The sequence below is a fragment of the Capsella rubella genome, unplaced genomic scaffold (assembly GCF_000375325.1).
Source record: "Capsella rubella cultivar Monte Gargano unplaced genomic scaffold, Caprub1_0 scaffold_4, whole genome shotgun sequence".
Classification (NCBI taxonomy): Eukaryota; Viridiplantae; Streptophyta; class Magnoliopsida; order Brassicales; family Brassicaceae; genus Capsella; species Capsella rubella.
In genome coordinates, this window is record NW_006238920.1 from 1,493,955 (window position 1) to 1,510,134 (window position 16,180).

At 37.6% G+C, this 16,180-nt stretch overlaps 1 pseudogene; it reads right to left on the bottom strand.

Annotated features, from left to right (window-relative positions):
• Window positions 1-13,758: 13,758 nt before the first annotated feature.
• On the bottom strand, window positions 13,759-16,061 carry LOC17890178 (annotated as a pseudogene).
• Between the last annotated feature and the right edge of the window lie 119 nt (window positions 16,062-16,180).

The window sequence follows — 16,180 nt, forward strand, 5'->3', positions numbered from 1 at the left end:
TATGGGACAAAACTTGACAAGGGAAAAAGAGTGCATAAGCAACACTAATCCCTTTACCGAACCCCTTGAGCCGTGATGATCATTGTGGAGATTTGAACTAGAACCATGGTGGTTTGATTAGCTTCTTTATAAGCACTTCCACAGCTACAAGCTCATCCTCGGGTATGAGATTCTCCTTGGGTACGAGCTGCTCCATGGCTACGAGCTGCTCCATGGCTACGAGCTGCTTGTCTTCTACGGATTGTTCTTCGGCTACGAGCTTTAAGTTTTGTTCGGCGATAGTCATATCATGCCCTCCGTCTTGAAAAGGATTTGTCCTCAAATCCGTTTCATCTGCAAGAAAAGGAGATAGATTAGAAACTTTGAAGCTCGATCTTATATTGTACTTACCTCGAAGATCAATGTGATAGGAAATATCATTGATCCGTTTTGTGATGGTGAATGGTCCATCGATCCTTGGCTTGAACTTGCTACTCCGCTCGGCCGGAAATCTTTCCTTCCTCAAGTGAATCGATAATTGTTCTCCAACTTCGAAGATCATCCTGAAATAAGCCATGAGTTTCTTGGAATGCGTCGAAGACACTTTAATTCTCGTCCTCAGAAAGAATTTAGATGAGAAAGTTTCTAAATCCGGTGGCTCCTTTATGAACATTGAATCAGCTTTGGCTACTTTTCCATGATCTTTGGTTGATGATTTAAACCGTGAGAAAACAAGATCTTCTTGGTTCATCTCTTCCATTGGTCCATAATCGATTTCATTAGCAAAATCTTTAATCATCCTTGACTTTGAAACTTTGCGTTTTGCCTAACGATTCTTCTTCATGAACCTGTGAAAAGGAAACAATGCTACTCGGTTTCTTCGGTTCAAAATTTGTTAGTTTATCAAGCACAAAATTAGATTGGGAAGATAAAAGAGTACACTTAGCTTGCGACGAGGCGAGATTTTCCGTAATGTTGGTTTCACTTTGTTCTTCCTTGTTGCTTGAGAGTTGCTGATTTTGGACGGCTATGAGTGGTTGAATTTCTTCTTCCGCACGTCTCGGCCTTTGGCTGCTCTGGTGAGATGAGTGACTACTCGGGGAAATTGTATCAAGTGACTCCTTCTTCGGGGATTGACTATTTTGCTCCTTTTGATTGTTCTCGCCCTCCGAAATGATGACTTGTTTGGCCGACACCTTCTCTTTTCCTTTAATGTGTGCTTCTATCGGCTTAAATCTTTCGTCAAATTGTTTTGTAAGCTTTTCGTGCTTTTCGTCCATTATTTTGGATAAAGCATCGATGAGGGCTTGGTTATTAGCACTTCTTCTCGAACTTCTTCTCGAACTTGATGACTCCGATTTCTCGTCTCCTGCCATTGAAACAACACAAAGCCAATCACTAGTTCAAAGTAAAAACATGAAAATTATGCCTAAAAACAGATGAATTCGATTTAACAAAAAAAATTATGAAATCAAGTTCAATAATTCTAGAAATAATTTTGCAAAATAATAGACACGTTCTAGTTTCCGAAACAGTTGAGTTTATAATTTTTGGATGAGTAAAAGATTTATGAAAATTCCGACAAAATGACAGAAAATCCAGAAACACCAAAACTGACGAAAATTAAAATGAAAAATGGAATGGAATATGGATGAAGATTGAAATGAAATGATGAGATATGATAAAGATGATAGAGAACTCAACTTATCAGAGTGTGCTCTGATACCACATAATATGTTTCTCCTAGAATCGACACTCTTGAAGTTGAGGGAAGGATAGGCTTTGCACCTAAGGGATCGGGGGATCTCTTAGATCAAAGGATGTGGAGCGAATGGTCGCACAAAGGTTGCGGAAGAGCCTTTGATTTACCGAACTTGGACTTGCCTATGGATATTACGCACCAAAGAAAAGAACAAGAGAGAGTGATCTAACTTAGAAAGAGTTTTTGATAAAAGATTAGATGAGTTACAAATGAGAGGTAGAGGGGGATTATATAGTAGAAGGGAAAGAGAGAGAGAGGTGCCTTGGAAATACACAAGTGTCTTGGAAATGCACTCATGCAAGACCATGGACCAAGTCTTGGAAATAACAAAACAATAAATGCAAGAATGAAGGGAAAAGATAGAAAATGGGCCAAGGCAAAGTGATGGGCCTTGGACCCACGAATTGGGCTTGGTAAAAGGCCTTGAAAGTGTTACTTAGGCCTCATTAAAAACCTTGTCAAGAAAACCCTATGAGACAAAACTTGACAAGGGAAAAAGAGTGCATAAGCAACACTAATCCCTTTACCGAACCCCTTGAGCCGTGATGATCATTGTGGAGATTTGAACTAGAACCATGGTGGTTTGATTAGCTTCTTTATAAGCACTTCCACAGCTACAAGCTCATCCTCGGGTATGAGATTCTCCTTGGGTACGAGCTGCTCCATGGCTACGAGCTGCTCCATGGCTACGAGCTGCTTGTCTTCTACGGATTGTTCTTCGGCTACGAGCTTTAGGTTTTGTTCGGCGATAGTCATATCAAAAAGTCAAGATATGTAAGATGAGAAAGGTTTCCTAATGAAGATAGTAACCAATTTTGTTAGATTGGAAAATGAAATAGGAATACTGTCACTTAAGTTGTTTGAACTCCAGAAGAGCATCTCTTTGATCATTGCGGCAATAGTGGAATGTTGGAGATGCAAGAGTTTGTAGAACGTAGGAAACCAAGAAAAATAAATAAGGCAAGCTTGGAATCGTCATGTATCTTTTTTTAAAAGTTAGTCTATGTGGTTTGTGATGTGTTATGATAATAGCTTATGCAGCTCTCTTTAAAAGGAACAAAAGGGGGGGGGGGGGGGGGGTCACTTGACACCTATGGATTGTTAAAGTAGAAAATTTTGTCAATTTATAAAGTTGACTTTATAAAATAGTAGTAATTTCAAGTACAGCGCAATAATAAAATTTAACAAAATAACATGTTGGCTTAATTAAATTTAAAAAACAGAAATATGTCCATTAACGTATATGCTAAACGTAAATTACTTAATTAAATTTACTTGTCGTGTGAAATATACATCAACAAAAGATAGTTTCATGCGTTTCCGTTGAAGCAGAGCATATATAACTGTCTCATACAGTGGCATACCGTGGTAATCATTGTACTAATCAACGGATATCATAAAAATTCTGACTAAAGTTTACAATAAAATCTGCTAGTGAGCTTATTAAACATAGCCACCACATTCCAGTATAAATCCGTATTTCTCTGTTGACTGCTGCTAAACGGCCATTCACATTTATTACAAAACCATATACTATATATATATACAAGAACATCCGGATCCTCTCTGGTACCCGCACCTTCCAGACTCGTTCAAACAACTTATTAAGATCCTGTCTCGGCTTCTCATCCCTCCTTATTAAAGAATAAGCAGAGCTCACTGTGAACTTCCCATCTTGCGTCCCTCCCCAAGATAACCTGTCACTCGCACCCGTCATTGTATCAATAACCGCTGACCTTAACTGTAAAACACACTCCTCAGGGACATACGGAGCAATATGTTGCCATTGCCAACCCCTCTCATAATGCCAAAGATCACAAACTCGAAAGAGCTCCTGACCTGTAGGTAACAACCCTGTAGTTTTCTCCAACAAAGGCGAGTTTAAAAGCCAAGAATCTGTCCAAAAGCGAGCATTACACCCGTCGCCCACAACCCAACGTAGACCGGGAACTACAATTTCCCTCAACCCAACTACTATACTTCTCCAAGTAGGTGACCATGTGCTCTTAACAACCATCCATTGACCATCTTTAATATCCTGTACTTTGTACTTACTCCGCAGCATTGTAGCCCAGAGACTATTCCGATTATGAAGCAGTCTCCAACCCGCCTTAGCGAGAAGTGCTTTATTCATTGCTGGCAGTGATTTGATTCCCAAGCCTCCCTCACCCTTTGGTCTGCATAAAAATAGATTAATGTGCGGTTCTTGGAGGTTTGGAGAAACTTTCCAGGTCATTTTTGTGGGGTTCATGTGCGGAGAAGAAGAAACATTAATCTATTTTTATCTTAATATTAACAAAATTAGATATAACATGTTGCGATATCTTATGTTTTACTTGACACTTATCATGATCACGTGAGTTAGTAAATTTAAAAACCAAGTTTCGACATATAATCTTGTTTAATTGTTAAACTTAAACAATAATTTTAATTTACAAAGATAAAACCATAATTCTCATTTATCATTTATATACCCAAACCAAGAAATAACTTGTTTTAATTGTAAAATTAAAGTTTAAACCGTAATTCTCTTATGTAAACAAAAACCGACATATATTCTTGTTAATTATAAATTTTAAATCTCTATCTTATTAATAAACCAAATTGACATAACTGAAATTATGTTATTTGTTTAATTTTATTAATAATTTTTAATATATAATCATTTATAATATTTGTTTTATATATTTCTTTTTTTCGATAGGGTTAATAATATTCCTATTTTATCTAAATATTAACAATATTAGAATCGACACGTGTCAACATCTTAACGTTAATAATTGACACATGTCACGATCTTGGTATTGGCTGACTTTGAAAACCAAGGTTTCTTGGTAATGGCTGACTTTGAAAACCAAGGTTTATATAATAAGATATATATATATATATATATACATAACACAAATGTTTCGGTTTACAAATTAATTTTAATATTAAAAAGTATAATATTAGTTTTGTGATATTTTTAAATATATATATATATATATATTTTAGTGGTATTTTTTGAAAATAAAACTTGTAATAATATTTTTGGAAAATACTTATTTTAGTGGTATCTATGACCATTTCCTTTTATTTTAATTGATTTAAATGCATATTAAAATAAAGTATTAAAGAATTCTATATTTTTAAAAATACATTGAACCTTTATTTTATTTTTTTTGGATTATGTATTTATCTAGTGTATTTTAAATCAATTTTTATTTTAGTATTCACTAATTTTATGGTTTATCAGATTTTAGTGTATATTTACTCGTAAAATATGGAGAAACAAAAAACCTACTAAGTATTTTTCTATATTTACGAAAATTTGAATTAATTTAAAAGATGAACATATCTTTGGACCGTCTCAAACCACCCAAACATTGAAGCCCAAACAATTTTATGACCGTTAGGGATATTCTTCTTATTTATTATAAACAACTAGGCCTGGGCAAAAAATCCGGAACCGAAAATCCGAACCGGAACCGATCCGAAAAATTAGACCCGAATCCGAACCCGAAATTTTAGATTTACCCTATTGGGTCCTAAACTCCTCTACCCGAAAATCCGAATCCGAACCCGAACCGAACCCGAACCCGAAAATACCCGAAATATAAATGTATTTAAATAATTTAGGACCCGAATACCCGAGTTCTCTATTCAAATATCCGAATTTATACCCGAAATTCTGATTTTTACCCGAAAATCCCGGTAATTATAAATAAAATTTCTGAATTTTTATCCAAAAATCTGGGTATTTACCCAAAATTTTGGGTATTTGTCCGAAAACCCGAAAATTTACCCGAAAATTTTCGGGTATTCGGGTAAATTTTCGGATATTTGTGTACCCGAAAAATTCTCGGATTTTTAACGGTTCTGAAAATTTATACCCAAACCGACCCGAACCCGAATGGACCCGAACCGAAACCGAACCGAATTTTTATGTTTACCCTATTGGGTCCTAAACTCCTAACCCGAACAGTTTTTACCCGAACCCGAACCGAGTATCCGAATGCCCAGGGCTATAAACAACACAACGCTCTCTCTTAATCGAAAGAACAGAGGATTCAAACCCTAAATTTCATTCTCATTCTCTATCTCTCTCTCGTTGGCTCTAATTCTATGGCTTATTTGATTTAGTACAACAATGATGATGATGATTGACTACACTTATGAGTTCTTAGCAATCGCGATGGTTCTGGATTGAATCGGGTATGTTTCTTTGCTTTCATGTTAATTTAGATTCTGTCTGTGAAATTGATTTCAAATTCGTGGATTTCATAAGAAACATAATTTAGGGTTTACTGATTCTCTGATCTGTGGAAGCAAAGTGTTAGGAATTAGGAATTGCATCCTCAATTCTAGGGTTTTTGTTTACTGATTCTCTAAGTTTCATCGTTTAGTGATTGATTCTCTTTGTTTCTTACATCGTCGATCTGAGCGTGTTTCAATTCAAATCTCTAGTTTTGTTTTTGCGGTGCTTGGAAATTGGAATCTCGATGTTCAATAGATTTTGTTTCTTTATCTTTTATGTGACTTCAAGTTCCCTTTGATGCAGTTCCTGAAATCAGAGCAACGGATCATTCAAGGTAGAGCCTATGTGTAACTCCAACTATGTCTGTGAAGGACTTTAACGTCAGAGACATATGGCAGAAAAGGTAACTCCAGGAACTGTTCTGAAGCGGGTAGACTTCTTACAGTAACTTGGTGGGGAGGTTTAAACTTACCATGTATCAGATTCTGGAGAGTGCTTTATTTTATGACATGGGATATGCTCATTCAATAGGTATGAACCTTAATTTACTGGTAATTTATGTTTCGTATTAATTGAGTTTTGAAGGAAAGATCTCCATTTGTGAAAACTGCAGGCATATGCTCAATTTGTGCACCTATTAGCTTGAAACCAAAGACTTCTTCTGTGGAGTTTGGAGCTAATGAGGTGATTCTCATTACCAATAGTTTTAACCGTTCTTTAAAAAGCTTAAATCATGCTTTTGATTTGGGAAATGTTAGCTTGAATTTGGTTTGGATTCTGAGTTTGCACTTAATGTTTTATATCAGGCTGGTTTAATTGGCTCGGAATGACTATGTTCCTGATGGTATAACGAAAGTGAGACTGCCCAGATTTTATAAATTCCCCATGCTCATATTCATCAAGCTGAAAAATGCATGGTCTCGAGGTAATCAAACTTATCTATCTCAATGTCCTTGTCCCTTTGAATGAAAACGTTAGTCCCAATTTGGATTCCTATTCATCGGGCTGAAAACAAATGCCTCGTCACATACGAGGTAATCAAAATTACCTCTCTGAATATCCATGTCCTTGATGGTAGAAAAAAAATGAGACAGTCCAGGATTTTTAAATGGGTTCCTAGTCACTTATGTCAAATGAGACTCCCATTGATTTCGGGGTTTAGTCATCTGACCCAAAAACAAATGCCTCGACGCACTCTATTGATGTAAATCAGGTAATTCCTTAACCCTTTGACGTGCTTAAAATTAACTCTTCAGTATTAATATGCAGAAGTATGACATCCATGGAGCTTGTGGATTTTATTTTATTCTGCATATGTGAGATAAGGTATGTGAATTTCTATTTCTTTTCTTATGTTTCGTTGTATACTATTGCTTTTAAGCTTAATTTTCTTCTCTTTTTGGTTTTCTGTCGTTTAATAAGTTTATGTTTTGTAAACATTAGGAGTATCAAACAACTTACATAGATCTTCTAACATCACATATTCTTTGCAGGCAGGCGGCTGTTCTCCAGCTCTCAAAAATCAACATAAGACTTTCAGGTTATTCTTTCACTGCCTTTTAAGACTTTAGAATTTATCTTCTTCCTCATATTTCCATTATAAGAACTGAAAAAAAATCACTTAATATATGGTTTAGTTTGATGTTATCCTGTTTGATGGTTCTGGGTACTTTCAGTTTAAATATACTTATTTTATGCTTTCCTTCTAACTTTGTTTCCTATGATTGATGATGATTTGTTACACTTGGTCTATAAAATTAACCATCTTTTACGGTTGAAGTTGAATACCACATGACTGTCTTAATTTTTTAAATCTTTTGTATCTGATTTTGAATATGCTTGTTTCATTTGTAGTTAGATTATTTCTTCTTGATATTCTTTTTTTTTTTTTTTGTGAATCATTTCTTCTTGATCTTCTTGTTATGGTTTTCCTTGGTTATTATTTCTTGTTATGGTTTCAGGCTTTCAGCCACAATTGGATGAAATCATGTTATTATTCCTGTTACGATCATCTTCATGTATAGTTTGCATTTACTCATTTTCTGAGTCTTATGAGTTTGTTTCTAATGTCTGTGCTCTTATCGGTTAGATAAGATTGGTAAAATTTAACGCTTTTTAGTTTGCTACACTAATAGTATTTTTATCTAATTTTGTTCGTCAAAGTTCTTTGGAGAGTGAATTGGTGAGAGTAAAAGTAAAAGTATTGGTTAGTGTAATGTCTTTAGGTGACTATGCCTCGTTGTTTGTTATTTCTCAGTTCTCTTCTCTCTGGAAATATATTGTATGCCCTTCTCTGTCTTCTTGTTATAAACTTATGCTCGTGTTTGCTGAAATTTTTCAATGATGACATGTTTCAAAAAAAATGATTATCTTTGTTTCCTCTTATATTGTTTCATATGATTGATGATGGATTATCATAAATGTATATATAGAATTGACCACTTCTTATTGTTGAAGCTGAATAACATGTACATCAGTTCTCTTAACATGTACATCAGTTCTCTGATATATCTCGTAGAGCTACTGAAGCCTATGATGATTTATGCACCAAACAGTTAACTACCCTTTCTTCCCCTACCCCTCAAGAGGTTGCGGATGAAGCCTCAGCTCACACAAGATGGGAGCATGTCGCAGGCTTGGAAGAGATGTTCTTGAAACAGAGATCGAAACTGCATTGGTTGAATGTGGGAGACAAAAATAACAGAGTTTTCTTTAATGCTATAAAGGAAAGGCATTCTCAGAACTTTATTCATGAGGTTAATGATCCTAGTGGTCGTTGTCTCACTACTATGGACGACATTAAGACTGAAGGAGTTCGTTTCTTCTCGCATTTATTAACTCATCAGCCGCCTCAGTTCACTGGTGCTTCTATTACCGCTTTGCAAGACCTGCTGCCATTTCGATGCTCTCCTTTACAACAAACTGAGCTGGTTTTAGAAGTTGAAACCTTAGAGGTGAAGCAGGTTCTTCTGTCTATGCCTTTGAATAAATATTCGGGACCGGATGGCTATACGGTTGAGTTCTTCAAGAGTACTTGGTCTGTTCTTGGCACTGACCTCACTAAGGCTGTCCAATCTTTCTTCAAGTATGGTTTTTTGCCAAAGGGAGTGAATGCTACGATCCTTGCTCTCATTCCAAAAACCTCTTCTGCCCGAAAGATGAAAGACTACAGACCGATCTCTTGCTGTAATGTTCTTTACAAGCTCATCTCGAAACTCTTGGCAAACCGGCTCAAAACCATCTTACCGGACGTCATCGCACCAAATCAGTCAGCGTTTATCAAGGATCGGTTGTTAATGGAAAATTTATTGCTAGCTACTGAGTTCGTAAAGGACTATAATGAAGAGGGTAATATCTCTTCTAGATGTGCGATGAAAATTGACATTTCAAAAGCTTTTGATTCAGTGCAGTGGCCTTCCTTGTTCGCAGTTTTAGAAGCTTTAAATCTCCCGGAAAAATTCATACATTGGATTAAGTTGTGTGTCTCTACTGCCTCTTTCTCGGTTCAAATAAATGGAGAGTTAGCGGGTTATTTTAAAAGTGAAAAGGGACTGCGCCAAGGCTGTTCACTTTCTCCGTATCTGTTTGTGATATGCATGAATGTTCTCTCTGCTATGCTAGATCGTGCAGCTGCTACTCGTCAATTTGGCTACCATCCCAAGTGTAGAAGTATGAACCTTACCCACCTATGCTTCGCTGATGATATTATGGTGTTTTCAGATGGTCAAGCTTCCTCTTTGAATGGGGTTTTAGAAGTTTTTTCGCGAGTTTGCTGCCATGTCTGGTTTATGTATAAATTTGGAGAAATCAACGTTGTTTCTCGCCGGGGTTTCTCACCACGCACGTCAAGCTCTCTTAGCTCAGTTCCCATTTGCGTCTGGTTCCTTGCCGGTGCGCTACTTGGGATTACCGCTACTCACTAAGCGAATGACGGTTCATGATTGTCTCCCACTTATTGAAAAGATTTGATCTCGCATTGGCTCTTGGAAGCATCGCTTTCTCTCTTTTGCTGGAAGGTTTGAACTTCTGAGCTCGGTTATAGCTAGTCTCACTAATTTTTGGATCTCGGCATTTCGACTCCCGAGTGCTTGCGTTCAAGAGATTGAGAAGATTTGTGTTGCTTTTTTATGGTCAGGCCCGGATCTTAATGCCAATAAGAATAAACTAGTGTGGACAGAAGTTTGTATGCCAAAACGAGAAGGTGGTCTTGGTTTAAAATCGCTTGATGAGATGAATAAGGTTAGTTGAAAATGGTGTCTACTCTCGGCCACAAACTCTCTTTGGGTAAACTAGGTTAAACGGGAGCTGTTGCGGTCCTCTTCTTTTTGGTCGGAGAGGGAAACAACGACAAGGGGGTCTTGGATGTGGAAAAAGCTACTTAAGTATCGCTTGCCGGCCAAAGATTTTCACAAGATGGAAACTGGGGATGGTGCTCATACTTCTTTTTGGTACGATCACTGGTCTTCACTAGGCTGTTTATATGATCTGCTGGGGGATAGAGGTTTTATCGCTCTTGGTATCACTTCAAATGCCACTGTTTCTAAGGTTCTTCAAACTCATACTCGTCGATCCCATTGCACCGCTTTGTTGAATCGGATTGAGTTGGAAATCGCTAGTCTTCGAGAGCGAGCGCAAGGCAACCGTTGTGACATTGCGTTATGGCGTAATTCGGACAACAAATATGTGCCTAGGTTCTCCACTGCAGACACTTGGTTGCAGATTCGGCGAACTGGTTTGCAAGTGAGCTGGTATAAGGGAATTTGGTTCTCAAACTCGATCCCAAAGTATTCGTTTATGCTTTGGTTAACTGCACGAAATAGGCTAACAACTGGGGATCGTATGCTGGTCTGGAATGTGGAGTGAGTCCTGCTTGTGTGCTTTGTCAAGCACCTTTGGAGACTTTACCACATCTCTTCTTCGGCTACTCTATCTCTTCATGGATCTGGCAGGCTCTATCGAGCAAATTATTAACTCGGCATTATTCAACTTCTTTCACTCAGACTCTTCATCTGTTCTCGGGTTCGACTTTCAAAGGTACCACATGTTTTCTACTTCGACTAGTCTTCCAGGCAACGGTTCACACGCTTTGGATGGAGCGAAACCGACGCCGACACGGCAGCACGCCAAGTACCACTGACCAGCTTTTCCGCTTCCTCGATCGCATAATCCGTAATAAGCTGCTTTCAATGCAAGCAAATACGACCAAGTATGGTGATGGTTTACGACTTTGGTTAGCTACCCGTAGCTAATCACCTCCACTTCTTTCTCTAAATTTCTTTGTTGCTCTTTCAACTAATGCTTTGATGCTTTGATATAAGGACGCACTTGTTGTACAAAGGACCTTTTTTTTGTTTTGAATATATTTTCACATTCATTCAAAAAAAAAACTTTGTAAATATTCTGGTCTCTTTAAAAATATTTTCATGTTAGTTTAATAGTTTTATGTTTTCTTGTTGCTGTTCTTGTTATATTATTGGGATTCAGCCACATTTGGATAAAATCTTAGATGTTGATATCATGTATAAAGGTTTGTCTTAACTCATTTTATGAGTCTTATGACTCTGTCTCTAATGTTTGTGCTAGTATCATTTAGATCGAGCAGATTAGCTACGTTAATGTTTTTTGGTTTTATTTGTGACATTCAAGCGTTAGTGGTATAATTATTATTGTGGTGTTTTCGTTTTAAGTGTTGTTGTCTAGGTAAACTATGTGACAACTAAATTTTGTTCTCGAAGGTCTTGTAGTTGTGTGTGTGTTTACTATATATATGGTGTTCATACTACTGATTGAGCATTGTCTTCTCTGACTTGTTTAAAATGATTGATACAATGAGTTTTTCTGTATAGTTTGTATTTGATTCTTAGAAAAGCTTATGTGAGAGATCTTATCAGGTTTGTCGTGATACAATCCATCTGTGTTATGTAAACAGAGGAAGTTGTGTGCAGCAATTGAGTCTTCTCTGACTTCTTTTATAATTGGTACAATGTATGTGTAGTTTATATATGATTCTTAGAGAAGCTTATGTCTGATAAATCTTGTCAGGTTTGCCATGATGCCATCTTTTTCATTTAAACAGAGAAAGTTGTGTGCAGCACACATATGGAAATTGTTCCACTGTGAATTCCTTTTTGCTAAGTTAGTTCCTTTGTTTCTTTGTCTCTCTCGAAATATATTATGTGAAATGAGTTTGTGTTTATATATTTTTCTATATATAGGGCATGTTCTTCCTTTTAGTCTTCAAAGGTAAAGAGACCCTTGCTGCAGCAACGGTCCTTAAAGCAATCAAAGTAGCCCGCTCTTGGCACTTGGCGACAGAAGCGAGAACTGCAAAGAATCGTCACTCAAGAAGGCCTGGACTTGTAATTCCGGTGGCTCTTGGCTGGCTTCCTCTCATCAGGGTGGTATGGGCTGGCTTCTGCAGGACCCTCACTCGATGTTAAGCTCCAAGGAGCTTTCTCACGACCCTATGTGTCCTCTGCTTTGGTAGCAGAGACACTCGCTCTGCTTGCTAGTATTGAAGCAGCTAGAGGGATGGGTGTTTTACGACCCTATTTCCTTTCATTATGTTCGTAAAACCTTCAGGCAGATGCCTTGGCAAAGCTTCTCTGCTGTCTTTTGACCACCCCATCGGGGATGTCTGAATCTTTGATCTATTTAAGTTTGTTTTCAAAAAACATATAGGGCATGTTCTTTTACTTGACGCTGCTGACAGTTAAGAGTAAAAATAGTTCGGCGGTGAGAAGAAAACACCGCGGTAGTTGCACAAAATGAACGCTGTTGAATATTATGGGTATCGCTGTTAATTGCAGCGACTCATGTGATGTCGTTCCAACTCATCTGCTACCTCTGGCGACTCATTTAAAGCTGTTATTTTCAAGTTGTGTTGTCGCTTTATTAGTGGCTATTGTTTATGACACGTCGTTTAACTCCGTTGATGCCGCTATCGCAGCTTTTAGTAAAAGGAACATGGCCATATTATTTTAGTTTGTGCTAGCTTACTTTGAAGCTTGCTCGTTGGGATGTTGCATTGTGGATGGTGCGGTATTTGAAGAATAATCCCACCCCAAGGCATTCTGGGCCAGTGTGAATGTGGATTGGGTGATGGCTCGCCCTCTCAGAGTTCTCTTACCTATACCAAACTGGTTTTACAGCTTACGGTTTCATGCTGCTCTTCCGTGGAAAACATGTATATTGGATATTGATCAATGTCTTATAAGGTGAGTGAGATCATTTAGTTATAGGCGTTTCTCTTGTTGATTTAGATCTCTCATGACACTCTCACAATCTCTCCTTCATTGCTATTGCTATATTATGATATTCATAAATTCTGCCTAAATTTTACTCTGTCATCAAACATAGCCACATTCCCAGAAAAATCGTCCTTGCTTAGTTATAATTTATCAGTATAAGTGCAGTGTCACTACAGTTTAGATGGAACTGTCAAGTAGTCTTTTACATTCTCAAGGTATAAGTATGTGTTTGTTTGTTGCTAAGTTTGCCGGTAATAACTTATTACAAACATGAAACACATAGTTCTGAAATTGAATCCTTGGAAAACATAAAGAAAAAATTACCATTTTTTTCAAAATAAAGAGGAAGTAAAAACTGATACATAACAGAACAAGTGTGGGATAAGGAGTTACAAACAGCCACCAAAAAAGTTTATTACAAAACCATAAATTAGGACATTACAACAGAAAATAAGTTTTCAGAGAACACGTCGTGATACAAACACATACATAAGCATGACAAATGCTTAGAGAGATGACAAGAGGAAGTGTTCAACGAACGCTTCTGATGACGACAACTCTAAACTTGTTTCTACGAAATTTTGCCATGAACCACTCGTACTTGTGTGAAATGAGAATATGCCCAATCACCAATCCCCAGAAAACACCAGGTCCATATGCTATTGCCGCTGCTATCCAATTAATCATTGGTTCCTCAGGTTCTAATATTTCCACTGCAGGTTCTTGTGGTGTAACATTCGAGATATGAGGTTTTCCACAGACGTCCTCGAGATTGGAGAGTCCAGGATTGTCCATGAATGAAGAACAATTTTGGCGTTGAAACTGTGTACCTTGTGGTATTGGACCTTCAAGATTGTTGTGGGCGAAGTTCATGGTTGACAAAAAGGAGAGCTCACCAAGATCTCGTGGGATTTGACCTGACAAATGATTCTGGGATAAATCTAATGACTCGAGAAATGTCAAATTTGCCAATGATTGAGGTATATTGCTTGTGAAAGCATTATTCGACAAGTTGAGATAACGTAATCCTTTCAGCAATCCAATGGATTCAGGGATCTTTCCAAAAAAATTGTTGCTTGAAAAATCAATGGCTGTATAGTCTTCACGGATCTTCTCAAACTCTGTATCTACACCTTTGTGCACCATTTCCATTGAACTACTGTAAGAACTAGAACCGTATGGGAAAAATATATACGTGGGAAAATCCATCATACTTGGGTAAAAATCCATGTATGGGTAAAGGCTTAACGTAGTCATCTTACTCATTTCAAACCAATTGGAAAGATAGAAAGTGGGTAAGGTTCCACTGAAGTCATTATGTGAGACATCAATGACTTTTAACGTTTGAAACTCAGTGAATATTAATGGCCCATAGAATTGGTTTGATCTGAGGATGAGAATCTGTAACCGTAGAGAACCCAACCAAGATGGAAACTTGTCCTTGAATTTGTTTCCTTCCACTTTCAATAGTTCCATGTCTGTGCAATTGATTAAGGATTCAGGGAGTTCTCCTTCCAACTGATTGCGGCTAACATCAAGTTCCATTAAACTAGTAGCATTGACAAACACATCTGGAAAAATCCCACTGAAATTGTTGTTTCGTAGGTTAAGCACTTTAAGTGATTCAGCAAGACTCCTTACACATGGAGGAACTGAGCCGTTGAAGCTATTGTTGGACAAATCTAAGAGCTTTAGCGATCTAAGCCTGCAGATCCAACGGGGAAATGGTCCGTGGAATGAATTCGAATCAAGACGCAAGTCACGCATTTCTGCTTCCATCAAAACTTGTGATGATTTTCCAAAACTACTAAACGAGTTGTGAGAAAGTTTCAGCGATTTCAGTCTCAGTAAGCAACATGGAACTTTACCTTCCAACTTATTGTTGGAAAGATCTAACACTGTGAGTTTGAGAAATTTGGACATGGGGTCAGGGATTGGGCCTTGAAATTTGTTATGAGCAAGGTCTAGAAAACTAAGGTTGGACGATGACAATGAATTCCCAAAATCAATAGTTCCCTCGAATTGGTTTCTCGCCAAATCAACGCCTTGTAACGAAGGAATCTTGAATAAAGGTGTAGGGAAAGCCCCTGAAAATGAGTTGTTATAAAGATATAACCCCTCGAGATTGAGAAATTTAGATATGGATTCTGGGATTGGGCCATTGAAACTGTTATCCCCAAGGCTCAGAATCTGAAGCATAGAAAATAAAGATACGTTCCCAAAATCTATGGGTCCCGTGAAGTTATTTCCCTCCAGATAAACCCACTCTAACGAAGAAATCGTGAACAAAGATGTAGGAAAAGACCCGAAAAATGAGTTTTTGCTCACATCAAAAAACTCCAAGCTGTGGAATCGACTCATGTTGGGTAGAGGCTCGGGTTCAAAGTAGTTAAAACTGAGATCGAGTGTGAACAATTGCGTAAAATTGGCAAATAAAACAGAAAATTTGCCACTTAACTTGTTTTCGTAAAGTATGAGGTGTCTTAGTTTGGTCAAATTCCCAAATGAAGAAGGAATCTCTCCGTAGAGATTGCACTTTAAAATGGATAGCCTTTGAAGATATGGGAGTTTGAAAAGACCACTATTTGATTTCAAAGAGTTGTTGAGAGCGACGCTATAAAGTTCAAGTGAAATCACCTGGCCAGATTCAGCATCGCACTTGACAGCCCCCCAAGAACAGCAATCACTACTCTTGTTCCATGAACTCATATCGTAATCACTACCCCAAGTTGACGTCATATCTGCTCCCGGAAACTCGTGTTTGAACTCCAGAAGAGCATCTCGTTGGTCATGGCGGCAAAGATGGATGGTAGGAGAAGCAAGAGTGTGTAGAACGACAAAATCAAAGAAGAAGAAATACAATGTAACAACAATACCAGAAAAGCGATAAAATTGGCATGGAATCATTATTACTTATTTTTAGTTTGTGATGGGTTCTGCAACTCTCTTTAA